The following is a 24,296-nucleotide window of genomic DNA, read 5'->3' on the forward strand; positions in this document are numbered from 1 at the left end:
ACGGTTGGTATTTTGGTGAGATTCTGAAGTGTATATATTGACCTGGGTGTAGTGGCTGGTCTTTTGGGATTAGAAGAACCTTATATGTGGTGTTTTGATTTTAATAATCATGCATAATAAATGTCCAGTAGTCTGAGAAGGAAGCCAGGGGCTGGAATGCCTAAGAGGACTGTGTTTTGGCTTCTTGATAACCAGTGTGGTGATACAGGAACTCATTTTTGTTACTGGCTTGGTGAAATCTAATTATAGAATAACCCACCAGTGTTGGGGTGTGTCTGCCATACTTCTTGCAGTCTGTCCTGAATCTGGCCTTCTCAGTGGTGACCCATACCAGGTACAGTGACAAAAGGAATGTGAACAATTATTATTGCAAGTCACTTTAAACAATTTCTCTGCTGATAGGAAGATGCCTATCTACTGAATGTCCTAGCTCACATTAGCCAACATATATATTATGTGTATTGCATACCACATTGATGTGTATTAAACACATGACACTTATACATACATACATATATATGTATATGTGTGTGTTGGGTAGTTATGCTGAGTGGTATGCTGTGAATTGTATTGATTTCCCCCCAGAATGCTGTTCACACCTGTTCTTTCACACTAAGGTTTACCCCATAACATTGCAACAGTTGGGCACAAAAATACTAACCCCCTGAGAAGCAAGATGAATGAATGTGTGCCCTTTACAGTTAGTGATTGCTTTCATGACCCATTGATACCTGGAATGTGGTATCCAAAACAAAGATAAGGAAGGTACAGGACAGTGCAGAAAAACAACTACAAACTGGTGGGAGAAATATAGAGTGCTCTCCAACTTGTAAGCAATTGTACTTAAACATAAGTTAGCCTTGGGTGCATACTTTTGAAGCAGACCTTCTGAATAAGGTGAACTGAGTGCTGCAAGAATGACTGGTTCTCAGAAGGAGTGGTATGTATACCTCCTTTTTGTGTTGTCCTGCTTCGTCTTTAACCAGTAAACTGACTAAGCTTGGTTATCTGTACTCACAAATAATTTTAATATTGAACCCAGGGTGTCGTTAAACAATTGGCTGTACCTTAGTTAAAACTCAGTTCAGGACTTTCCAATGTAGTAATTCTGAGCACCTGTTGATGATTAAAGTTTCACTAGAGTTCTTGCAAAATGTGAGGCTCTCGTATAACGTACACTAGTCAATAAATAATTAACAAATGTCAAGCCAGAAATGCCTTTTATGAGGGAGGTCACATTTTATATGGTGACAAGTTATATATTTTTTTAAGTGCACTGTAAGGTATTTCCCCAGTGTGTTTACATTCTATAACTTTATACAAACTAGTTTCCAGATAACATGTTTTTAATGCAGACTTTTTTTTTTAAATGTAGCCCCACACCATAGGAGAGGTCTTCTAAACTTTTAACCAGCCTTGGTAAAATCACTGTCTTGGTTACAGAGTAAACTGAATCAATCTCATGATGTCAAACTTTACAAGGAAATTTACTTAAAATCCAATCTGGTATTACCAATGATGTGTAGGTTTCTCAGCACCAAATGAATAACTCTCACAAGAATTAACACTGTGCACCTACGTGCATTCTCCCGTATATGACTGTAAGGTCATACATAAGGTCTCCAGTGGAGAATTTTCAAATATCCACCATCCATTCAAGAAAGCATGTGATTTACAGCCAGTTTTTCAATAGGAATCTGCTTTCGTCAGATTGATGTAAGATAAGAACGCCTATATTGGGTCAGACCAATGGTCCATCTAGTCCAGTATTCTGTCTTCCGATGCCAGGTGCTTCAGAGGGAATGAACAGAATAGGCAATCATCGAGTGATCCATCCCCTGTCATCCACTCACAACTTCTGGCAAACAGAGGAGAGGGACGCTCAGAGCATGGGGTTCCATCCCTGTTCATCCTGGCTAATAGCCATTGATGGACCTATCCTCCATGAATTTATCTAGTTCTTTTTTTAACTTTGTTATTGTTTTGGTCTTCACAACATCCCCTGGCAACCAGTTCCCCAGGTTGACTGTGCGTTGTGTGAAGAAATACTTCCTTTTGTTTGTTTTAAACCTGCTACCTATTAATTCCATTCAGTGACCCCTGGTTTTTGAAAGGGGTATATAAAATTTCCTTTTTCACTTTCTCCACACCATTCATGGTTTTATAACCCTCTATCATATCCCCCCTTAGTTGTCTCTTTTCAAAGATGAAAAGTCACAGTCTTTTTAATCTCTCCTCATACGGAAGCTGTTCCCTACCCCTAATCATTTGAGAAGTTGTCTTATTGAAACATTCCTGAAGACAAGGAAAATCATATTTTGCCTTTTTCCTTGATACTGAAAAGAACAATTATAAGGTCACTTGGCAAGTACTGCATACTACACCCAGTTAATTGGTTCACAGGTATTTTCAGCATTTGTATTCAGAGCATGCAGACTACATATGTACCCTCTTTTCCCAGTCTATTCTCCTACTCATTTTGGTCAATCAGCCTTTGGGCTAGTCTACACTACCTGATCGATCTCTCGGGGATCAATTTATCGCGTCTCATCTAGACAGATAAATCGATCCCCGAATCGATGCACTTACTCCCACCTCGTCAGGAGGAGTAAGTGCCGTCGATGGGGGAGCTGCGGCGGTCGATTTGCCGCCGTCCTCACAGCAGGGTAAGTCAAATAGGATACGCCGAATTCAGCTACGCGAATTTGCGTATCTTAAATCGACCCCCCCCTTAGTGTAGACCTAGCCTTTGAGTAGCTCAGCAGCTGATACCAGTATTAGCCTGTTCAACACTCATGAACTTCTTTAGATATATAAGTGCAAGACCAGTGCACGCCAATCATTTTATACTGAGCTAGTTTCATTAAACACCATTAAGTAGCAAAGAACTGGGGGGGGGGAGGGAGAAGGGGGAGGAGAGAGTTTTAACTAAGGGCTTGATTTTAGGGTGAAACCTAAAAATCTGATTCCTATTCCCTGAATCCAAATTTCAAATTTTGAGTTAAATCTACGTCCCTGCCCCCAAAATAAAATTTAAAAACAAAAGCTTTAAAATTTTTACCCATTAAGAGTATCTGAGCCATTGAAATCAACGGTAAGCTTTCCACTGAGTTTAATAGCCAGTGGATCAGGCCCTCATTTGAGCTGGGGGCCGAAAACATTGAATTTCTCACCACTCAAAGCACATAGCTCAAATTTTCAGTGCTAATGGTCAACAGACGGCTACTGAAAATCCAAAACCACTACTGCCACTATCCCAAAAGAGTTACTTTCTTCCAACTGTGTCCTATGTGTAAAATGTTAATTTTATAATCACCATATACCATGAATGAAGCAATGTTCCAGAACATGCACTGAAAATGAAACTGATGCTGCAAAGCAACTTGTTGACAGAATTTTTTTAAGGTCCTCTGAGAAATCACCAGTTTCAATATAAAATTATCAGTGTTTATATGAAATCTGAAAAAGGCCAGAGCTTTAAAGGGCCAGAAATGCCCTGAAATTGCAATTATATTATTTCTCCATATTTTTAACAATGAATTAATCAAACAATAAAACTCCAAAACCAGATGGCCTAGCTAGGAATTTATTGACATGAAGGAAACTAGGGCTCAGGGGGTGAATTTCACAAAACAAATATAAAGTAACCCAGCAGTAAAAAAAAATTAGAATATAATGAAGATGGAAACTAACTTTAGAGTTTTCCCCTTCTAACATAGTACATTAATGGGAGATCTAGAAATACCAAGATAGTTTGAAATGTTTACATTGCTAGAACATACCTGGATATTATTTTACATCAAGATTAAGTCCTCAAACCCGCAAACACTTGCACATACGCACAGTCTTATTGTCTTCAATAGGACTATTCACGTGCTCAAAATGACGCAACTGCACATTTGCAGGATCGGGCCCCAAACTAATACAGCTGAAAACAAAGGGCCAGAGTGAGAAGAATTACAACCAGAATAATTAGGAAACCCATAATGCAGTTTCTCTCCTGAAAAAGCAGTAGTAAAACTATGAAATCCCAGAGAGGTGTAAGAGAAAAATTATGGAGACATGCTGACTACATTACTGTTACATAAATCTTAATCAGGGCACCCGTCTCAAGACAGTAGTAATTATAGTAGAACATATTTCTGCAATTAGATAAAAATATTACATTAATTCACTTGTTCTCCTATCCTTCCAAATCTCATATTCAAACAAAATTAAATTAGAATTCTGGCTTCCTATAACTGCTGTTTGTACCCAGTCCAAAATGATAATTTATACCTCTCTTGAAAAAGTCAGAGACCCAGGTGTGATTTACCCAGCTTTCTGAACTCCAGGGTTCTTTTGTCACTGTAGCTCTGGAGAACTTGGAAATGAGGTCTTGATTCTCAGAATTATCCAGATATAAAATTTAATATTAAAAAACCTGTAGACAAGAATTTAGCCAAGTAAATAGCTATGTAAAAAGGCAGATGGGGATAATACTACACACCAAAAGAAATTTAAAATCAGTGAAGTGGAATTAATAATAGGTGTACAAGTGATAATCACCCTGAACACTCTTGACTGAATGTTGTATTACATTCCCTCACCTACCCATGTGTCTGTTTTGGTCTTTTAGGACCAGATCCTCCAAATAGACAAATAACTTCATGCCTGAGTAGTACATTTCAGTCTATGTGTTTGCAGGACTGGAGTCTTAGCTGGGAACTTCTCTGGGGCAGGGACTGTCTCTTTCTAAAGACTATACAGTGCCCAGCACATTCTGGATGCTACACCAATACAAACTCTTTCCAACTCCATGTAAGCTCTCACTGTCAAAAAAAATCTTCAACTGAAAATTTGCTTAAAATCTAGGATGGCCACCAAAACAAAGTGTTACATTAAAAAGAAGCGGTTGGAATGGCACTTTCTTCTGAACCACTTGGTGCTTTAAAACAATAACAAAGTTTAAGCCAAAATTTAATGTGGTTGTGCAGATCCTGGTGTTTAACAGACGTCACTAACTATCTAATAAAGGGGGTTAGGAAGTATGCTTACATTATATATAAAAACCTGCATCTGGGCATATATAGTATTGACAATAAAGAGCGCCACTTTTTCAGTTTAAAAACTTGTTTCTTTAAATCAAAAATTTCTATTTCACTATTGTTTAGTCTGGAGGATTATTTCAAAGGGTAATAAAAACAGTGATCAAGAAGCAGCTGTATAAAATGGGGTTCTGAACAAAAGAAAGTTACCCTCTGCTTCAATAAAGCCTGCGGCTCAATCAGTCTCAAGTTGCTCCTCTGTCCTGATCACTGCAGTGTTTGGTTTCATTAACTTTGTTGATGTTTTCCATTAGAGCTGGCTGTGCCCTTGAAACCGAGCAATAGAAATTTTAGAGATGGAAAAGATCTTTTAAGTTACCCATTCCATCTCTTTGTCAATGCAAGATTGCTCTGTACAGTTCACGTGCTGGGGCATGGTCCAGTCTAGTTTTAAATGCCCAAAGCTTCCCCTAATCACTTCCTTTTGGAGACAACTTTGCAGTTAAAATGTTCTCACTGTCAAGAATACTTCTGACATCTTACGTTTTCTTTCTCTTGGTATCAGTCCATTATTCCTGGTTATATTCCCAATCTAAACACTCCTCCTCCCGCCATCATGTTTTAACCCTTCCAACTTTGGTACGCTTCTGTTCCCCACTTGGTGTTGCTTAGCCAAGCATACACACTCATCTCTTTGGTCCCTGAACTGCCTCCAATTTGTCAATATTTTTCTAATAATGGGGTTCCAGGAGCTGAGCTCAGGATTCTAGATGAAGTCACAAGAAAGCTGAACAGTGATGCTCTGGTCTAGGATGTGGTGCTTGGGCTACTGCAACCCAACACTTCAATGCCCTTTGTTTTGGTGCGAACTCACACCTGCTTTGTTTCTCACTGTTACCCCATGGGTGTCAGTATTATTTCACTCTAGCCTCAGCTAAAGAGTCAGTATGTTCAGTGGAGTGATGGCATCAGGAGCCTTTCTGGTAGAGAACTGGGTATGGGGAGGGCACAATCATGAGCTACCCATGAGGAAACTATATAGAAAGGAGAGGAGGAGGAGCCATATAGGACCCGTGATGGGAGGGAGTGTGTGTGAACTCACCTGATGTCACATCGTTTCAGACATGGTTGGAACTGAAGTTTTTGGTTCATACTAATCCAGAACAAAAACATAGGTTGGTCATGAAGCCATGAGAAGCAAACTTGCTGTTAAGGTTTCACCAAAAATCAATCAGGTTTCATGCAGCCCAACAATTAGCCAGCTGACTGGGTTTGGGGACAAACTAGCTTTGGTCAGGTGACATCTGACTACTCATTCAAACAACACGAATGATAAATATATAAAGCAGTTCTAGCTGGACAACATATTATTCACTTCTAGTCATACTGTGTTCTGTAGCCTGGATGTACCTGTGAAACACCTAGGAAATTCTACCTTCAAGGTTGGATGTAGAATTTCCTGTATAATAATTTGTAAAGCATCTTGGACTCCTTTAGGATGAAAGATGACATAAATATAGAAAAAGAAATTGTGAGATATGAAACAAACATGTACGTGGTATATCTCACACACACTAACTTTTTTCTCTTGAGCAATAACTAAAACATATTTTAACATGGAGACACAGAAAATAAAGAAAACAGATATTTACAAAAAAAGAAATACATCAGACAATATTGGACCTTCAAAACAGCACTATGTATACAATAGTTGGTGAAATTTAAAGTCCCATTGCAACGCCGAATCAAGTAAGTAAAGCTTTGTAAAGTTATCTAAAGGTCTTCAACTGGCTGACTTGCAAATGTCAAGGAGCAGAAATACCCTTAGGACAGTTTGTCACTGTCACAGGTCTGGCTGAATAAGTTTTAACACCCCCCCCAAGCAATTTTCTGAAAAAGTACAATAAAAAGGGCACAAAGACAACCATTTCTTTTTACTGCAGAGCTCCTCCCCACACAGGATAACCTAATGTGGGATACCAAACATTTCAAAATCTAGATGGACTTTCAAAAGGTTCCACCTGCTGTTGATAAAAATAAAGGCTTTTTTAAAGAGGCAGATACGAAATAAGACCTTATCATAGCAGAATCATACCATGTAAGGTGACCATACGTCCGTTTTGGCCAGGACAGTCTCTATTTTAAGCCCTGTCCCAGCTGTCCTGATTTTTTGGGGGGCAAAACTGGGCATTTGTCCTATTTGCTCTTGCCAACTGATTATCAGTTGGTAAGAGGAAACTGAACAAATGCACAGTTTTGCCAAGAAAGTTGGGTGTGACACCTAGCAGGACGTGGAGGAATGTGTTTGTGTGTGTGTGTGGGGGGGCTGCTGTTAGGCTCTGTGAGCCCATGCCAAACCCTCAGCTCGGGCTGTCACCCCAGATTGGGTGGGTGGCTCCAGCTGTGAGCCCCATGTGGCTGTCAGTGCCCCACAATGCCCCACCACAGTCAGTGCAAACACTCCTCGTGAGGATGCGCACCATTGGCAGAACGAGGGAAGTGTGGACACCAACAGCATTACTGCGGTGGCTGTACATTGACCTAAATTAAGCAGACCTAGTTTTGTCATGTAGACAATCCCTGTGTCTCCAATATAAACTGAGCAAGGTGATGCCAGAAACAATGGAAGTTACATTTACAGGACTGTCGCATCTTACGCGCATTTAACATGCGCGATTGCAGCTTTACGCGGTCGGCAAAAACAAAACAAAAGCAAAAAAAAGAGAAAAATAACAATTTTAATACTGTACCTGTAGTGCGGGCGATTCCGCCCGCCATTACACTCAATGTAATTTTGACTATACGCGATTTTCACTTTACGCGCTGACTGCGGAACGTAACCCCAGCGTAAGATGCGACAGACCTGTACATACAAGTCAACAGGAAAAGACAAACAGCAGTGGAGAAGAACTTTATCTGGGGATTCACGTCAAAAGAATATATTTCAAAGGTTTACTGGACTACAAAAAGAAGTGGAGAGAATCTCTTAGTTATCTGTCACTCAGGGGGTAAAGGGGATAGCACCCTCTGTTTCTGTGAATATTGGATCCTCCTGCCTGGAGAGCTGGAGATGGTAGTAGCTTGATATAAGTGAGAGACTGTTTTAAGCCAAGATATAGCTTGCTAGAATTAAGTTGTAGGCACTAGAAAGCATGGAGTTTTTTTGTTTGTTTTCTTTGTAACCTTTTCTCTCTCTTTTATTCTTGCTGGGTATTGCTTCAATCTGTGTTCAATAATAAACTACTTATTTTATTAAAAAACCTTCCCAGTGCTGTATAGTACAGCGTGGGACCTCAGCTAACCTAACAGATTGGTCCATGCACTGTCTCCCAACCCCCAAGCTTTGGCCAATAAACATTTCCTGTTGTTGTGAGTAAACTGAATTGTGACCCTTGATTTCTATTTCTGAGGTACTTACTATCTGTCATTTCCAATGCTCTGACCTCAGTGAGATTAAGGTAGCTTTATGTGTACTGGATCAAAGGCACACAGAAGGCTGCTATCTCCCTCTAGAGCAGTGACACACACATGAATTGATCAGAGGCAAAGATTATGAACAAATTTAAATAAATGAAGAAGAAAGAGATGGCCAAACAACAACCTCAAGGGAACAAAACTCACCTAAAAGACAGACACCATTTTCTCTGCTGAAAACTTTCCCAAGAAAGAATAAAAGTCTAAATGATAGTGATTAATAAAAGGATGACTGGCTTGAACATATCAATTGAGAAAATCTCTATACATTATGCCCATCATGGAGAGCCAATTCTAGTCACATGTGGTTTGATTTTTGACCTTCAGACAAGAGGCTTTTGCACAGTACACGTCTAAAAGGTAAAGGAATGGATCCAGTAAGAAAGCAATATTTTGGAGATGAGGGTATTTCCTTATATGGCCCACAGAGAGCAGAAGTGGTATTTTTTCCCCCTCAATTCAAATTTAATTGGTTTTCTAACCTCTACAGAATGCAATCTTCTTTCCTTGTTATTAGGATTAGGACAGAATGAAGGTAAAACTTTATTATTATTATTGAAATCAGAAATTACTTTCAAGAGAAAACCGGGGACTGTTCCTAATACTACTTTATCTTTGGAGAATTATAAATCTGAAGAGCAATAAGAGGGTTTGCAGCTCCAAGCTGAGCAAGGTACACTAAGAAAAACTATTTTGATGAAAAGATAACATTACTACAGTAAAAAAGAGGTCAACTGAAGATGCCCAATTTTTAAAGGGATTAAATTTCCACAAAAAGACTAAAGATTAATTTATTGAAAGATCTGTAAAGAATCCACATGGTGTGAGGATCATTTCCAGATTTGAATAGCTAACTTTGTTCCCATCTTTAACACTGGCTTGCTGATATTCACACTTTGTCAAAACTTTCCTACTGAGAGTCTAACATGTGAGAAACTGAGGGACATGGTAGGATTCAAATTGCTTCTGTTCACATCTGCTGAGGAATTTGAGAGAATGAAGACCAAGCTCTTTTTCTTCTTTTTTTTTTCAGGTTATCTGGTTATTCTCAGCATACCTCTTCTATTACTTAACAGCGGCTTTTCTGACCCATGTTATCATCTGAACATCTCAAAATTTGTGGATTATAGGCTAGAATAGCAACATGTACAAACAAAACTTCAGCCAAGTTTAACATCACTAATCTACTGCTCTTTCTTGACTTTCAGTATCACTGATTTCTTGCATCTCTGTACTTTTCCGTAAGTCAACGGCTCCCCAATTTTAGCACATTAGCTGCAGTAGAATTGGATGCAGAAGCTTGCCGCTCAGTCAATCAGGTGCCTCTCCCTGAACTGCATATAACAAACACATGAGATCTGCCCAGGTCAGTGTGCAGTAAGTTTCCACAGACACAGTGAAAAGCCTTGTGTCTTGATACAGGCCACAATTGCACTACTGTGATTTAATCTTTACGACCCTTTTATAAAGGCACTTCGGAAGGACAGGCGGGATAAGAATTCTCCATACAATTATGGGATATGATGGTGAACTATTAATTCCTAAATCAATGTGTACATGAGTGGGGAAGAAATCGCTCTTCCCAATCCATTAAGCTAGCACATAAGGGGATGAAAGATAGAGGGTGAAATCTTGACCCCATTGAAATCAATAGAAAAGTCCCCATCGACTTCAATGGAGCCAAAATTTTACCCAGAGACGGAGTTAAAAATATTTTTTTTTCAAGTGATAAGTGCTCAGCCACATTAGAGAGAGTGGAAAAATGTTAGGATGAAAATGGTAGATCAATGAAGGGAGCTTTGGTGGCGGTGTCCGCAAACCAGCGATGAAGCTTAATATCTACAACCGCATTTTTCTGCTTATAAATACTGAATACAGCATCTTCAAGAAACAAAAGAAGATTTGGAAAGAGAAAAAAAGAAGTTTCCTGGCAAGTTTAGTCTGGGAAATTTTAAACATCTATCGATAGTAGGTATGAAGCCATTTTCTGATAGCTCTCTACATGCAGACTGCATAAAAGGACATCAATATAAAGGGAACCATATGATGTATCATATTTGTTCATTTTATCATTGGATGCCTGAGATTAATGGAGTTTTCAAATGGAATTGTAGTTCTGTTAAGCCTAGAAACAAAGGCATTTATACTACATACAGAGGAGTAAGAAGTAGACAGCTGAATTTCATCTTGAAACCCTTCATACACTTTCCAACTGACAGGAATCTAATGCACCATCAGGGCCACACAGGTGCCTGACCCCACACCTGTGCTGAGTGTGGGCAGTGCTTTGCCCAGCTGGCACACCTACGGGAGCACGGGCGCACACACAGCGGGGAGCAGCCATTCCGCTGCAGCCAGTGTGGCCAAGCCTTTGGGCACTGCTCAGCCCTGGCTGCGCACCAGCGCGCACACAGTGGAGAGCGCCCCTACCCCTGTGCTCAGTGTGGGTGCCCCTTTGCCCAGCTTGCCAGCCTGGTGGAGCACCGCCGGTGGCATACGGGTGAGAAACCTCACCAGTGCCCCCAGACCTGCCTAAGGCTCTGGGAGGGGGGTTGGGTGGGGAGAGGAGGTCTGGAGTGCAGGACCTGGGCTGGGGATTAGGGTGCAGGAGGGGTGCAGGATGCAGGTTCTGGGATAGAGTTTGGGTGCTGGGTGCAGGCTCTGGGCTGGGGCAGGGGGTGGGTGTGCAGGAGGAGGTGAGGGGTGCAGGCTCTGGAATGGAGTTTGGGGATGGAAGGCAGTGCAAAGGGAGGGGGTGCAGGCTTTGGGAGGGAGTTTGAGGGTAGGAGGGGGTGTGTGGGAAGGGGGAGGGGGTTTGGGGATAGGAGGGGATGCAGGGGTGAGGGCTGTGGGTCTGAGGATGAGGGGTTCATGATGCAGGAGGGGGCTCAGGGATGGAGCAGAGGATTAGGTTGTAGGGGGATGAGGGCTGGGGCTGAGGGGTTTGGGGCACTGGAGAGGCTCAGGCTAGGGTGGAAAGGCAGGGTAAGGGCAGCCTGTCTTCCCATTAGTGGATGCGGGCACTAGGACCCAGGGGCAGCAGACAGCAGTTGCTGCTGGCTCTGGCTGTACAAGCAGACCAGGGAGAGGCAGGGGGGATGCGCGGAGGGGGGGTGGCAGGTGGAGGCCGGGAACCCATCCAACACTCCCCCGCTCCCTGACTGCCCCCCCGGACTCCCCTTACCATTCTGGCTCCACGTGCTTGCAAAACACGCTGCCCAGTGGGTCGGTTTGTGTGTTACACAGGGCTGCAGACAGAGGGAGGGGGGAGCAGGGGAGAGCTCTGGCTGCTGGAGGCCAATGGGAGTGGGTCAATTGGCCCAGCCACCCAATCAGCAGCCGCACTCTGCATGGAAGGGAAGGAGGGAGGTGAGGGAGAAACCCCCCCCCCAGATATTTTAACCTTGTTACCAATTCCTCCTGGATGGCTATTTAGAGACACAAAAGCCGGACATTTCCGGGGAAATAGGGACGGATGGTAACCCTATTTAATCTCTCCTCATATGGGACCCGTTCCAAACCCCTAATCATTTTAGTTGCTCTTTTCTGAACCTTTTCTAATGCCAGTATATCTTTTTTTAGATGAGGAGACCACATCTGTACGCAGTATTCAAGATGTGGGAGTACCATCGATTTATATAAGGGCAATAAAATATTCTCAATCCCCTTTTTAATGATCCCTAACATCCTGTTTGCTTTTTTGACCGCCTCTGCACACTGCGTGGACATCTTCAGAGAACTATCCACGATGACTCCAAGGAGGAAACAACTGGCACTGCTACTCTCTTGGCCATGACAACAGGATTCAATGGGAAGCCTAATCCTGTCCCCCTGGCTCAGAGGTCACGGTGGGGGTGCTCATAGCAGGATGAGAGTGCTCCTGTTGGAGAGCCGGTGATGGGTCATGTTAAATAGATAAGCTGTTCCATGGGTATGTGGGGAGGAAAAGATGCTCTGTAATGAAAGGCCTGTTTCAATCTCAGGGACTCCTACAACCTTGGTCTGACATCTTTAATGACTATTATAGGCATTGGCAGCATCAGCAAGCATAAGCCTTTATCCGTGGCTGGTGACGAGGAAGAGAGCTGGAACTTGGGGAAGGCAAAACCAATAACCTACTTTACCGGAGATATTGAGGCAGGGTAACTAATGATGTAGTTAAGAGTAGCTCTTCCTTCCCCCACCCCAACACTGTATATCTGGTTGCAAAGTCTAAATAATTATATATATAAATCCTCACAGACCAAAAAATACTCTTCAATGTTTATTAGAAAAAGAAAAATGAATAAACTAATGTTTATTACCTGTCATCTGGAAAGGGAGAGGAATAGTGAAGTAATAGAATTGGCAGATGATGCAAAGATATTTAGGTAACAGAGGGCTAGAAAGGGCTGTAAGAGGGACCTAAGCAAGCTGGGAAATGGCAAATGAAATCCAGTGCTGGTACATGCAAAGTAGTGCACATTGAAAAGAAAATATTCACACCCCACACATGGTTCTAAATTAACTAACAGTTCAGGAAAGGGGCCTGGGTGTCTGCAATGACAGATCAATGAAAACTTCTGCTCAATGCTCAACAGCAGTCAGAACAAGTTACAAAATGTTCGCATGCCTAGGGAACGAATGGAATAGAGAATAACATGGATATTATTACAATGCCTTTGTATAAACTAGTAGTGTGTCCTTATCTGGATACTTTGGGCAGTACCAGTCACCCCACCTCAAAGAGGAGCTGAGGGGGGGGAGGGAGGGATTTCAGAGAAGAGTGATGAGAATGATCAAAGGCCTGAAAATACTCACCTATGAGGAGCGATTGAAAACATTTGGATTGTTACTTTAGAAAGGAGGTCAATAAGGGAGGACATGAAATAATGAACTGTATAGAGAGAGGAGCTCAGGAGCTTCTAGTCTCCTTCTCTCATAACACAAGGGGAAATGCAATTAAACTAAAAGGTAAGAAATTAAAAATGCATAAAAGGAAATGCTTTTTCATACATGCAATTATACTAATGAACTCATTGCCACTGGAAGTCACTGAGGCCAAGAATTTATCAAGATTTAAAAAGGGATTGGACATTTATATGGTTATCAAGAATATCCAGAGTTATCATAGTTAATAAAATATTGTGGAAGGGATGTTAAACCTCATGCTTCAGGGCTTAAACCAATTAGAGATCAGGATGAGACCTAATATTGGGGGGGGGGGGGGAGGAGGAGAGAAATGGACATTACTGTGGAATTCTTATACCTCACAGTGAAACATCTGGTGCCAGCCACTGTCAGAGACAGGATACTGAACTAGATGGACTGCAGTTCTGATCCAGTATGGCAATTCCTTTGTCCTTAACCAGTGCTGCAGTACCACCACTGTAGCCCTTAGCGTGTGGTACTCCACTTCCCCAAAAGGCAGTAGCTATGTTGACGGAGAAGCACTCCTGTCGACATAGCACTGTCCACACCAGGAGTTTGGTCAGTATAACTGCATCGCTCAGCGGTGTGGATTTTCCACATTCCTGAGCGACGGAGCTATACCAACATAAGTCTGTAATGTAAACCAAGCCTAAAGAAACAGAGTTCAATTTCAAGCTTTGAACAGCTAGTTATAAATGGGGGAACTTATTTTATATTGTTCCAGAGATACTTTAAAATGCACCAAAAACACAAAGATGCTGCAAAAACAAGGTATAAAAATGAAGAACTGAGGACAGAATTCTAGCAATTGCAAACTCTTATCAACACTACTGTTAGTGTATCTGTTTTATAAACGCCACCTCCGGAGCCCCCGAGCCCCCGCCGGAGTCCCCGAGCCCCGGGCCCGGCCCCGCCGGAGCCCCCGAGCCCCCGCCGGAGTCCCCGAGCCCAGGGCCCGGCCCCGCCGGAGCCCCCGAGCCCCCGCCGGAGTCCCCGAGCCAGGCACCGCACCGCCGGCCGGCCCCGGAGCCCCCGTCCCGGCCCCGGAGCCCCCGGTCCGGCCCCGCTCCGCCGGCCCGTCCCAGCCCCCAAGCCCCCGGCCCGTCCCGGCCCCCCCGATTTTCCCGGACATGTCCAGCTTTTTGGGCTTTCCCCCCGGACGGGGATTTGGAGCCCAAAAAGCCGGACATGTCCGGGAAAATCCGGACGTATGGTAACCCTAGTGTACTTAAGAGTAGGGTCAGCTTACTTAAAGGTGAAACACGCCTCTCTCTCTCTCACACAGGGTGTGTGTGGCTGTCTCTGTCTGCGATGCGGTCTCCCCTCCCTCCATTCCTGCTGCCTTGTAGAGTGTGAGAGTTAACCCTTGAGGGCTCAGCCAATTGCTAGTTCATCATTTAGCAGTAAGCCTCTCTGGGAAATATCCCACCCTCTGACTCCTCCACCTCAACCAAGCTTCACAATCATCATCACTTTCTCTGTGTGTGTGTGTGTGTGTGTGTGTGTGTGTGTGTGTGTGTGTGTGTAAAACCCAACCCCCTCATTTACATTGATTTTTATGGAGAAATTGGATTCGCTTAACATTGTTTTGCTTAAAGTCGCATTTTTCAGGAACAGAACTACAACGTTAAGTGAGGAGTTACTGTAATCACATTCCTCTTCCGGCAACTCCTGGGATGGACACACAGGGGGCACCAGCTAAAGGGGAAGACGTGTGACCTCCTCATGTGACTCCTCCCCGCCTCACCCCCAGCCTGGGGCCCCTGCACTCTCCCCATCCCCTTCCCATCCCACATTACCTGGGGGAGGGGGCTCTGTCCTCTTGCTGTGCTGGCTCCCCCTAGCTTGTTCAGCTGCTCTTCCTGGCAGCCAGGCCCTGGAACCACTCCTAGATACTACCCAGCAGCTGCCTGGGAAAATGCCTAGCTGCAGCAGCAGTGATCTGCCTCTCACTCGGGCTTGGCTTCTGGGACAGCAGCTGAGTGAGTTGGAGTGCCCCCCCCCCGCAGCATGCTTAGTCTTGGCCGCTGTCTCCAGAAGCTGAGCGTGGGCAGGGGGCAGCCTGTTGCTGTCACAGCCAGGCACTCTCCCAGTCAGCCACTGCACTGGGCAGCCTTCCAGGCAGCATGGCTGGAAGAGGAGAGGCTCTACCCCCCCCTTCCTGCTCTGGCCCCACCCCTTCCTCTCCCCACCCAGGCTGGCTGCTGGAGGGTCACTTGACCCTTTATGCCCCTCCCACAAGTTGCCACTACAGGGGCCGGGCTTCCTTGACTGAGGGATTGGTTCTGAGGTGGGACAGTTCTAAAATTGCACTGTTGTAAGGATGAGACCTTTTACTGTAGCCATAGTGTAAGGTCTGAAGCCATTTTCTGCAGCCATATTAGGAGAGCAGCAGCCTAGAGCCAAGAAGCAGAAAATCACATCCTCACATTCCATCTCATTTACATTAAACCAATGTAATATCAGGCTGTTAAGAAGGAGATCCTGTCCTAATAGTACCCACCATCACCAGATCAAGAAACCAATCTTAAGATGGTTAAAGAAAACTTTGTTTGATAGCATCCTGTCTGGCAAGAAATCACTCATCAACAGTTGTGGTTGTGAAATCCCTACTTCTTTACTGTTTTGTTTTTATGGTCCCCACTTCTCTACTGTTTATCTGGATAGTCCCTGTCTGGTTCTTTGATTGTTTCTGTCTGTTGCATAAGTAATTTTGTAAGATTTAAATCAACTAAGATGGTGGGATATGATTGGTTAAAGAATTGTTTTGCAATATGTTCGGATTGGTCAAAGAATTATTTTGTAATATTTTAGTAAAATGATTCGTTAAGGTACAGCTAAGCGGGACTCAAGTTTCACTATATAATCTGAGATCCAAGAAGGAGACCAGCTGGGAAAAGAAGAAGAAGAAGGAAAGTCCTGGAAGAAGAACAACTCGCCTCTAAAACACAGCCTAAGATCAGAACTGCTAAGAATCCTCTGTACGACCATGATGTGCAGCAACCACAATCCAGATGAGATTGACCATGTCTGGCCAACAGGAAAAGTCTGCCTGCATGATCGGGATTCGTGAGCATTGCATTGTATGCTTAGCATGTGTATTCTGCTTGGTCATTATTAATAAATAAAGGGTAAAGATACGTGTAAGGCTCTTTCACTGGCAAAAGACCCTGCAAATCCGCAGAAGATTACGCCCTGAGCCCTAGGAATTGGGTAAAGGTAAGTGCTTTCCCCCCAGAGCCCTAGGAACTGGGAAAGGGCGGGGGTGCCTAAACCACCTGGGTTATGCCTTGAACCCTAGGAACCGGGAGCCCTAGAGTGTGTGGGTCACACTGTGTTTTATAAACATTTCTGTGTCTTGTTCATCCTTTAGTACACCAAGCCTGGCTTCAAGATGCAGTACTTGGTTTCAGGGGGCCTGGAGCTGTTTGTACCAGATATATAGGTACAGAATGCCACTTGGCAAGTAGTTATCCAGCCTGCAATCAGTGCAATAAACTCAGTAAAACTCCAGCAGAGACTAGACTTCCTGATTCATTGGCCACCGATAGCTCTCTGTGGGTTTTAACACTGGGTAAGATTGATTTTACTATGGCTGGGTGCATATTAGTGTTTTCAAAAGTTATTTTTAGTGGGGGTTATTTATTTAATCCATTAAATTCTCTTTGAAAACTCTAATACCCTGACTCCGTGCCTGAACACCCACACAGTCCAAACGCCTTTAGAACTGGAGCTCCACTCTGCTATTGCCTCTCAGCTTGAGACAAACCTCTTGTTAGCAAGCAAGCACTGCACTTGTACCTTCCTAGAACAAAGACTCAGCCCCTCCACTCACAATCAATCACCCCCACAGAGAATCACAATCCTGTAAATGGCAGCCTCATAAGCCCTGTCTTTGGTAATAGTATAAATAGGTATAATGGTCTATGTTCTCACGAGGAATAATCCTTGCTATGATCAATAGGCAGGAGAGGAGAGGGACCTCCTAGACTTTAAGGCCAGAAGGGACCATTGTGATCGTCTAGTCTGGCCTCCTGCACATTGCAGGCCACAGAACCCCACCCACCTCTGTATAGACACCCCTAAGCTCTGAATTACTGAAGTCCTCAAATCACGGTTTAAAGACTTCACGTTACAGAGAATCCACCATTTACACTAGTTTAAACCTGCAAGTGACCCCACCCCATTCTGCAGAGGAAGGCAACCCCCCCCCCACACACACACACACACAGGGTCTCTACTAATCTGACCTGGGGGGAAATTCCTTCCTGACCCCAAATATGCCTGCACATCTCATTGGTTGCTTTAGGCCCCAGTCCTGTGAACGCTCACTCACCATGTGCTTAAAGTTAAGAGTGTGGATGAGTTCGCAGGGTGGAGTCTACTTTTAAAGTTTTGTTCTCCTAAATATAACAGAGTAAGAGCATATATAGAGAGCTTTCAAAATATAGGCAAACTCTCTTATGGAATCTGTCATGATACTACAGTGTTACAGTATGTACATTTCATGGCATTGAAAACTTGATTGCACTGGGTTGAGGCTGAGCATTTTCAATAAAATACGAAGATGTACTATTGACTCTCATAACTGTTTTCTTCCTCACATCCCCTTTTTAGTAGCTCTTCCTTTGCCTGTGGCTTGGTTGCAATACAATACAAGACAAAAGGTCCATGCTAGGTCAACACTGCAACTGCAAATGTTTTAATTAGCAGATCTTTTTGCTCAACATGTTGAAGTCTTGAAATTCATCAGTAGTTAATGTGGTTATTAGGTGTAGAAATGAATTGGGATTGCAGAGAATGTTACGGAGAGTCCCACACCTGAGCCATTGTTTTTAGGTGACAAGTCTGAGGAACTGTCCCATACTGAGGAGTCAACAGAGGTGGTTTTGGAACAAACTGATAAAGTAAACACAAATAAGTGCTCAGGACGAGATGGAATTCACCCAAGAGCTCTGAAGGAACTCATATATGAAACTGCAGAACTACTTTAAGCGATGGGTTACATCGCTTAAATCAACCTCTGTTCCAGATGACTGACCCCTATTTTTAAAAGAAGGCTCCAGAGGCGATCCTGGCAATTTCAGGCCAGTAAGCATAGCTTCAGTACCAAGCAAACTGGTTGAATCTATAGTAAAGAAAAGAGTTCTCAGACACATAGATGAACACAATATGTTTGAGGAAGAGTCAACACAGCTTCTGTAAAGGGAAATCATGCCTCACCAATCTATTAGAATTCTTTGAGGGTGTCAGTAAATATGTGGACCAGAGTGATTTAGAGGATATAGTATACTTCAGGGGTGGGCAAACTACAGACTGCGGGCCGCTTCCAACCCATCAGACTTTTTTATCTGGCCGTCAAGCTCCTGCCAGGGAGTGGGGTTGGGGGCTTGCCCTGCTCCACCCGCCCAGTGCTCCCCAGCCCCCGACTCACAATTCCCTTGATGAGCGCCATCTTCTGGCACGCAGAGCCACACTGGGCAGGCATGACTTCACTGCGCTGTTTCTGGGATTGGAAATCCACCGCATGCGGCAGCCCCCCCCGCCCCCACGGCAGCACACCCAGTCCCCTCCCAGTCTCCTGCGGCCGCACCATCGAGAGCCTCGAAACCACCCAGAGGCTACACCTGTCCCAGCTAGGATGCCTCCGCCTGTGGCAGTGCCTGGTATGGCCTCCTTGGTGTCACTTCCAGCAGGGCCCCTATGAGTCCCCGGTACTGCCCCTGTAGAGCCTCCCCACCCCCACACCACACAAGTCCCCCCTGCTCAGTAACATCCCTTATAGATCCCCTCCATGCTACACCCCATAGAGTTCCCTTCCCACACCGGGCATTCATGGCCTGCCATACAATTTCCATACCCAGATGCAGCCCTCAGGCAAAAAAAATTGCCCACCCCTGGTGTACTTGGACTTTCAAAAAGCCTTTCACAAGGTCTCTCACCAAAGTCTCTTAAGCAAAGTAAGCAGTCGTGGGGTAAAAGGAAAGATCCTGCCATGAATCAGTAACTAGTTAAAAGATAGGAAACAAAAGATAGGAATAAATAGTCAGTTTTCCCAGGGGAAAGAGGTAAACAGCAGGTTCCCTCAAGGATCTATACTGGACCAGTGCTGTTCAATATATTCATAAATGATCTGGAAAAAGGGATAAACAATGAGGTGTCAGAGTTTGCAGACGATACAAAATTCCTCAAAATATTTAAGTCCAGTGCAGACTATGAAGTTACAAAGGGATCTTACAAAACTGGGTGAGTGGGGAACAAAATGGCAGTTGAAATTCAGTGTTGGTAAATGCAAAGTAATGTACATTGGAAAACATATCCCAACTATACATGCAAAATGATGAGATCTAAAATGATGTTACCACTCAAGAAAGATCTTGGAGTCATCGTGGATAGTTCTCTGAAGACATCTGCTCAGTGTGCAGCAGAAGTTAAAAAAGCTAACAATATTAGGAACCATTAGAAAAGGGTTAGATAATAAGACAGAAAATATCATATCACCAGTATATAAATCCATGGTATGCCCACACATTGAATAGGGTGTGCAGTTCTGGTCAACCCCATCTCAACAGAAATATATTAGAATTGGAAAAAATACAGAGAAGGGCAATAAAAATGATTAGTGGTTTGGAACAGCTTCCCTGTATGAGGAGAGATTAAAAAGGCTGGGACTTTTCAGCTTAGAAAAGAGGTCACTGGGGGGAGAGGGGATATAATAGAGGTCTATAAAACCATGAATGGTGTGGAGAAAGTGAATAAGGAAGTGTTATTTAACCCTTTGCATAACACCAGAACCATGGGTCAACCCAATGAAATTAATAGGCAGCAGTTTTAAAACAAACATAAGGAAATACTTCTTCACACAACACAAAGTCAACCTGTAGAGCTTGTTGCCAGGGTATGTTGTGAATCCCAAAAGAACAACTGGGTTCAAAAATGAATTAGATAAGTTCCTGGAGAATAGGTCCACCAAAGGCTATTAGCCAATAGGGTCAGAGATGCAATCCCATGTTCTGGGTGTCCCTAAACCAATGACTGCCAGAGGCTGGGACTGGATGACTGGGGATGGAGCTCTTGATAATTGTCCCATTCTGTTCATTCTCTCTGAAGCATCTGGTATCAGCCATTGTTGGAAGACAAGATACTGGGCTAGATGGACCACTGGTCTGACCCAGAATGGCCATTCTTATATTCTTATGGGATTGTTTGGGGGTGAAATGGGGACTTGGGCAAAAGATTGTGTGTGCGCATGTATCTATCTGTATAAAGATACTCACTCTGAAGGCAACTTGCAGGGATATAAATAACCTCCACTTCAATATGTAACAACATCAGTTACATACAATATATGTCATGTAGAAAAATGCAGGTTATTATAAATTATGTATTAAAAGACCCCCTTTAACTAAACCTACTGATTGTGCTTGAGTTTCTACTTACTGTAGTCAACAATTGCATTTCACCCACAGAATGCAATTTGGAACCAAGCAATTTCTGATAAATGTGAAAGTTCAGCAGTAAAGGTTATAAACTCCAGCTTTTCTGTGATTCATCAGCCATCAGCTCCATAACAGTGAATCATTAGTGATGACGAGAAAGGATTATGCAAGACCTGTCAGTTCTGTTGCCCCTCATGTTTGTATTCAATACACAGAATTAATGAAACACGATGAAAGTGGCAGGCAGGAAATAGAATAGGGACCAGATCAATTCTGTGGGCACTACACTGAATTGCCTCTCATCCCTGAGAGCACTCCATCATAGTGATGACCTGGATCACTACAGTTCTATAAAGAAATATACTTCAGGTTCCAGGGCTGCTACACATCTAACAGGAGCAGAGACCCAGCAGCTAGCAAACAGAACTGAAACCTGGGGAGTTTGAGTGGAAGTTGTCATGGAGGAGAAAGGAGGAGGCAAGCACCTGTTCCTTATGGGCAGTGAGTTCTTGTTTTGTGTGTTTTGTTCCCCTTCTGTTTGCAGGGGCTGGTAGGGGACAGTGTGCTATGAGAGAAGTAGAGCATTCCATCACAGCAGAGCCCTAATTAGGGGGTGGGGCTGCCCTGATTAGGGGAACCTATAAAGGCAGCCAAACAGCTAACCAGTTTCCCAGGAGTGAACCTAACAGGCAATGATCAAGTGATCTCTCTCCTGCCATCCATCTCCACCCTCTGACAAACAGATGCTAGGGACACCTATCCTGGCTAATAGCCATTAATGGACTTAACCTCCATGAATTTATCTAGTTCTCTTTTAAACCCTGTTATAGTCCTAGCCTTCACAACCTCCTCAGGAAAGGAGTTCCACAGGTTAACAGCGTGCTTTGTGAAGAACAACTTCCTTTTATTTGTTTTAAACCTGCTGCCCATTAATTTCATTTGGTGGCCCCTAGTTCTTATATTATGGGAACAAGTAAATAACTTTTCCTTTCTCCACACCACTCATGATTTTATATACCACTATCATATCCCCCCTTTAGTCTCTTCTTTTCCAAGCTGAAAAGTCCTAGCCTCTTTAATCTCTCCTCATATGGGACCCGTTCCAAACCCCTAATCATTTTAGTTGCCCTTCTCTGAATCTTTTCTAATGCCAGTATATCTTTTTTGAGATGAGGAGACCACATCTGTTTGCAGTATTCAAGATATGGGCGTACCATGGATTTATAGAAGAGCAATAAGATATTCTCTGTCTTATTCTCTATCCCTTTTCTAAGGATTCCTAACATCCTGTTTACTTTTTTGACTGCTGCTGCACACTGTGTGGACATGAACTTCAGAGAACTAGCCACGATGACGCCAAGATCTCTTTCCTGATTAGTTGTAGCTAAATTAGCCCCCATCATATTGTATGTATAGTTGGGGTTATTTTTTCCAATGTGCATTACTTTACATTTATTCACATTAAATTTCATTTGCCATTTTGTTGCCCAATCACTTAGTTTTGTGAGATCTTTTTGAGGTTCTTCACAGTCTGCTTTAGTCTTAACTATCTTGAGCAGTTTAGTATCATCAGCAAACTTTGCCACCTCACTGTTTACCCTTTTCTCCAGATCATTTATGAGTAAGTTGAATAGGATTGGTCCTAGGACTGACCCTTGGGGAACACCACTAGGAGCAAAAAACCTAACTAGCTTGAAGACTGAGCCTGATAAGTTTATTGAGGGGATGGTATGATGGGACAGCCTATAATGGCAGGTAGCTAATCTGTGACTGCTAGTAGTACACCTTCCCCAATGGCCAGTGTTGGGACGCTAGATGGGAAGGGCTCTGAGTTACTACAGAGAATTCTTTGCCATGTGTCTAGCTGTTGGGTCTCGCAGAAATGCTCAGGGTATATCTGACCACCATATTTGGGAGTCAGAAAGGAATTTCCTCCCCACGCTGCCCCCCCCCCCCCCCCCCCCCCGGTCAGATTGGCAGAGACCCCGGCAGGTTTTCATCTTCCTTTGCAGCATGGGATATGGGTCACTTGCAGTTTGAAACAAGGGTAAATGGTGGATTCTCAGTAATGAAGTTTTTAAATCATGATTTGAAGACTTCTGTAACTCAGCCAGAGGTTTGGGGTCTATTACAGGAGTGGGTGAGTGAGGTTTCATGGCCTGCAAAGTTCAGGAGGTCAGGTTAGATGATCACGATAGTCCCTTCTGGCCTTTCGGTCTATGTGTCTAACCTCCGTTAGCCATTTCTTCTGAAATGATCTATTTAAAAAGTGATAAATGATTATTTTTCATTAGCCGAAACATAATACTAACAGAAGTTACATAGTTTGCATTATAGCAGGAATAATTCACCCTCCATCTGGAAAATTTGAATTAAACAAATTATTCATGATATGCTAACATTCTCGTGGGAGTGCTGCTGATCAAGCAGCTTTTTAACTGAGAAAGTGAAGTCATCTAGAGTAATGCCCCAATTCAGGAAAACTTCCCTAGTCAGGAAAACACTTAAGCACGTGCTTTGGTGTTTTCCTGAACACGGATGGATTTAAGGCACTTGCTTGAGTGCCTTCCTGAACTAGGGTCTTTGGGACCACAGACTGATAGGTCCCCTTCTCAAGTCCTGCAGTGTTCTTTGTATAAGTGTTCTAAAGCCCTGATATACTTTTAATCTTATTTTTCTTCATATTTCACTCAAACTTTAGCGCACACAAAGTGATCCATTACTGTCGGCAGTGTTATAAACACTGACAAAAACCGAAGGCATTTAAGAACAGCAAAATTGGAGCAATTTTCCAGTGTACTGTAAGACTTCAAAGAGGGAAAGATATAAATTAAGAAAACAAGATGAATTAGCAATCACAACACTACAAGAGAAAGCCAATGGAATGTATAATTACTTATTCAAAAAACCTTTGTGTTCAAACAAACCTTATCTACTAAAGTATATCACAGCAATTTTCATTAAAACCATAACAAACTGAAAGCCTAGAAAAAGGAGTGATAACATTAATTATTCATGAGATCGTCACCATGAGTTTCAATGTGCCTGAACACAGACCATTTCTCCAACGCATTTAGATTTGCTTTACATTTAAAAAGGAGGCCAATCGATCACGTTTAACAGATTATTGTATAACACTGCACTGCAGCGAGGGTTTCCCAGTTCAGTCGGAATAGCCATGAAGTCACTGGAAAAACAATCCCTTCAGCTCTGACAGAAAACCTCCTGCTTTCCTTACCGTCTCTCAGTTGCTATTCTCCCACCCCACTGTTAAAGCAGCACCTTTTATTTCTCCGCTAACACCACATTTTAAGAAAACAAACAATATTATGAACGAGGCACTACAGTATTCTGAAAAGATGTGTTGACACCGATGGTGTCACGAGTACACTGGTATGAATGGGATTTTGTTTCAAATGAGATGACAGTATCACTCCTTTCCTGT

The 24,296-nt window shown here is 43.2% G+C and overlaps 1 protein-coding gene and 1 long non-coding RNA gene across 6 annotated transcripts in view; one reads left to right on the forward strand and one right to left on the reverse strand.

Annotated features, from left to right (window-relative positions):
• FAM168A (family with sequence similarity 168 member A) overlaps positions 1-24,296 on the reverse strand; it is a 343,581-nt gene that overhangs the window by 111,234 nt on the left and 208,051 nt on the right. The window lies entirely within an intron of this gene.
• Positions 865-13,157, forward strand: LOC128830126 (uncharacterized). Its single transcript, XR_008443541.1, has 3 exons — positions 865-940; positions 9,535-10,473; positions 12,084-13,157. It is a non-coding gene; the product is annotated as an uncharacterized LOC128830126 (long non-coding RNA).

Source organism: Malaclemys terrapin, chromosome 1, assembly GCF_027887155.1.
Source record: "Malaclemys terrapin pileata isolate rMalTer1 chromosome 1, rMalTer1.hap1, whole genome shotgun sequence".
Taxonomy (NCBI): domain Eukaryota; kingdom Metazoa; phylum Chordata; order Testudines; family Emydidae; genus Malaclemys; species Malaclemys terrapin.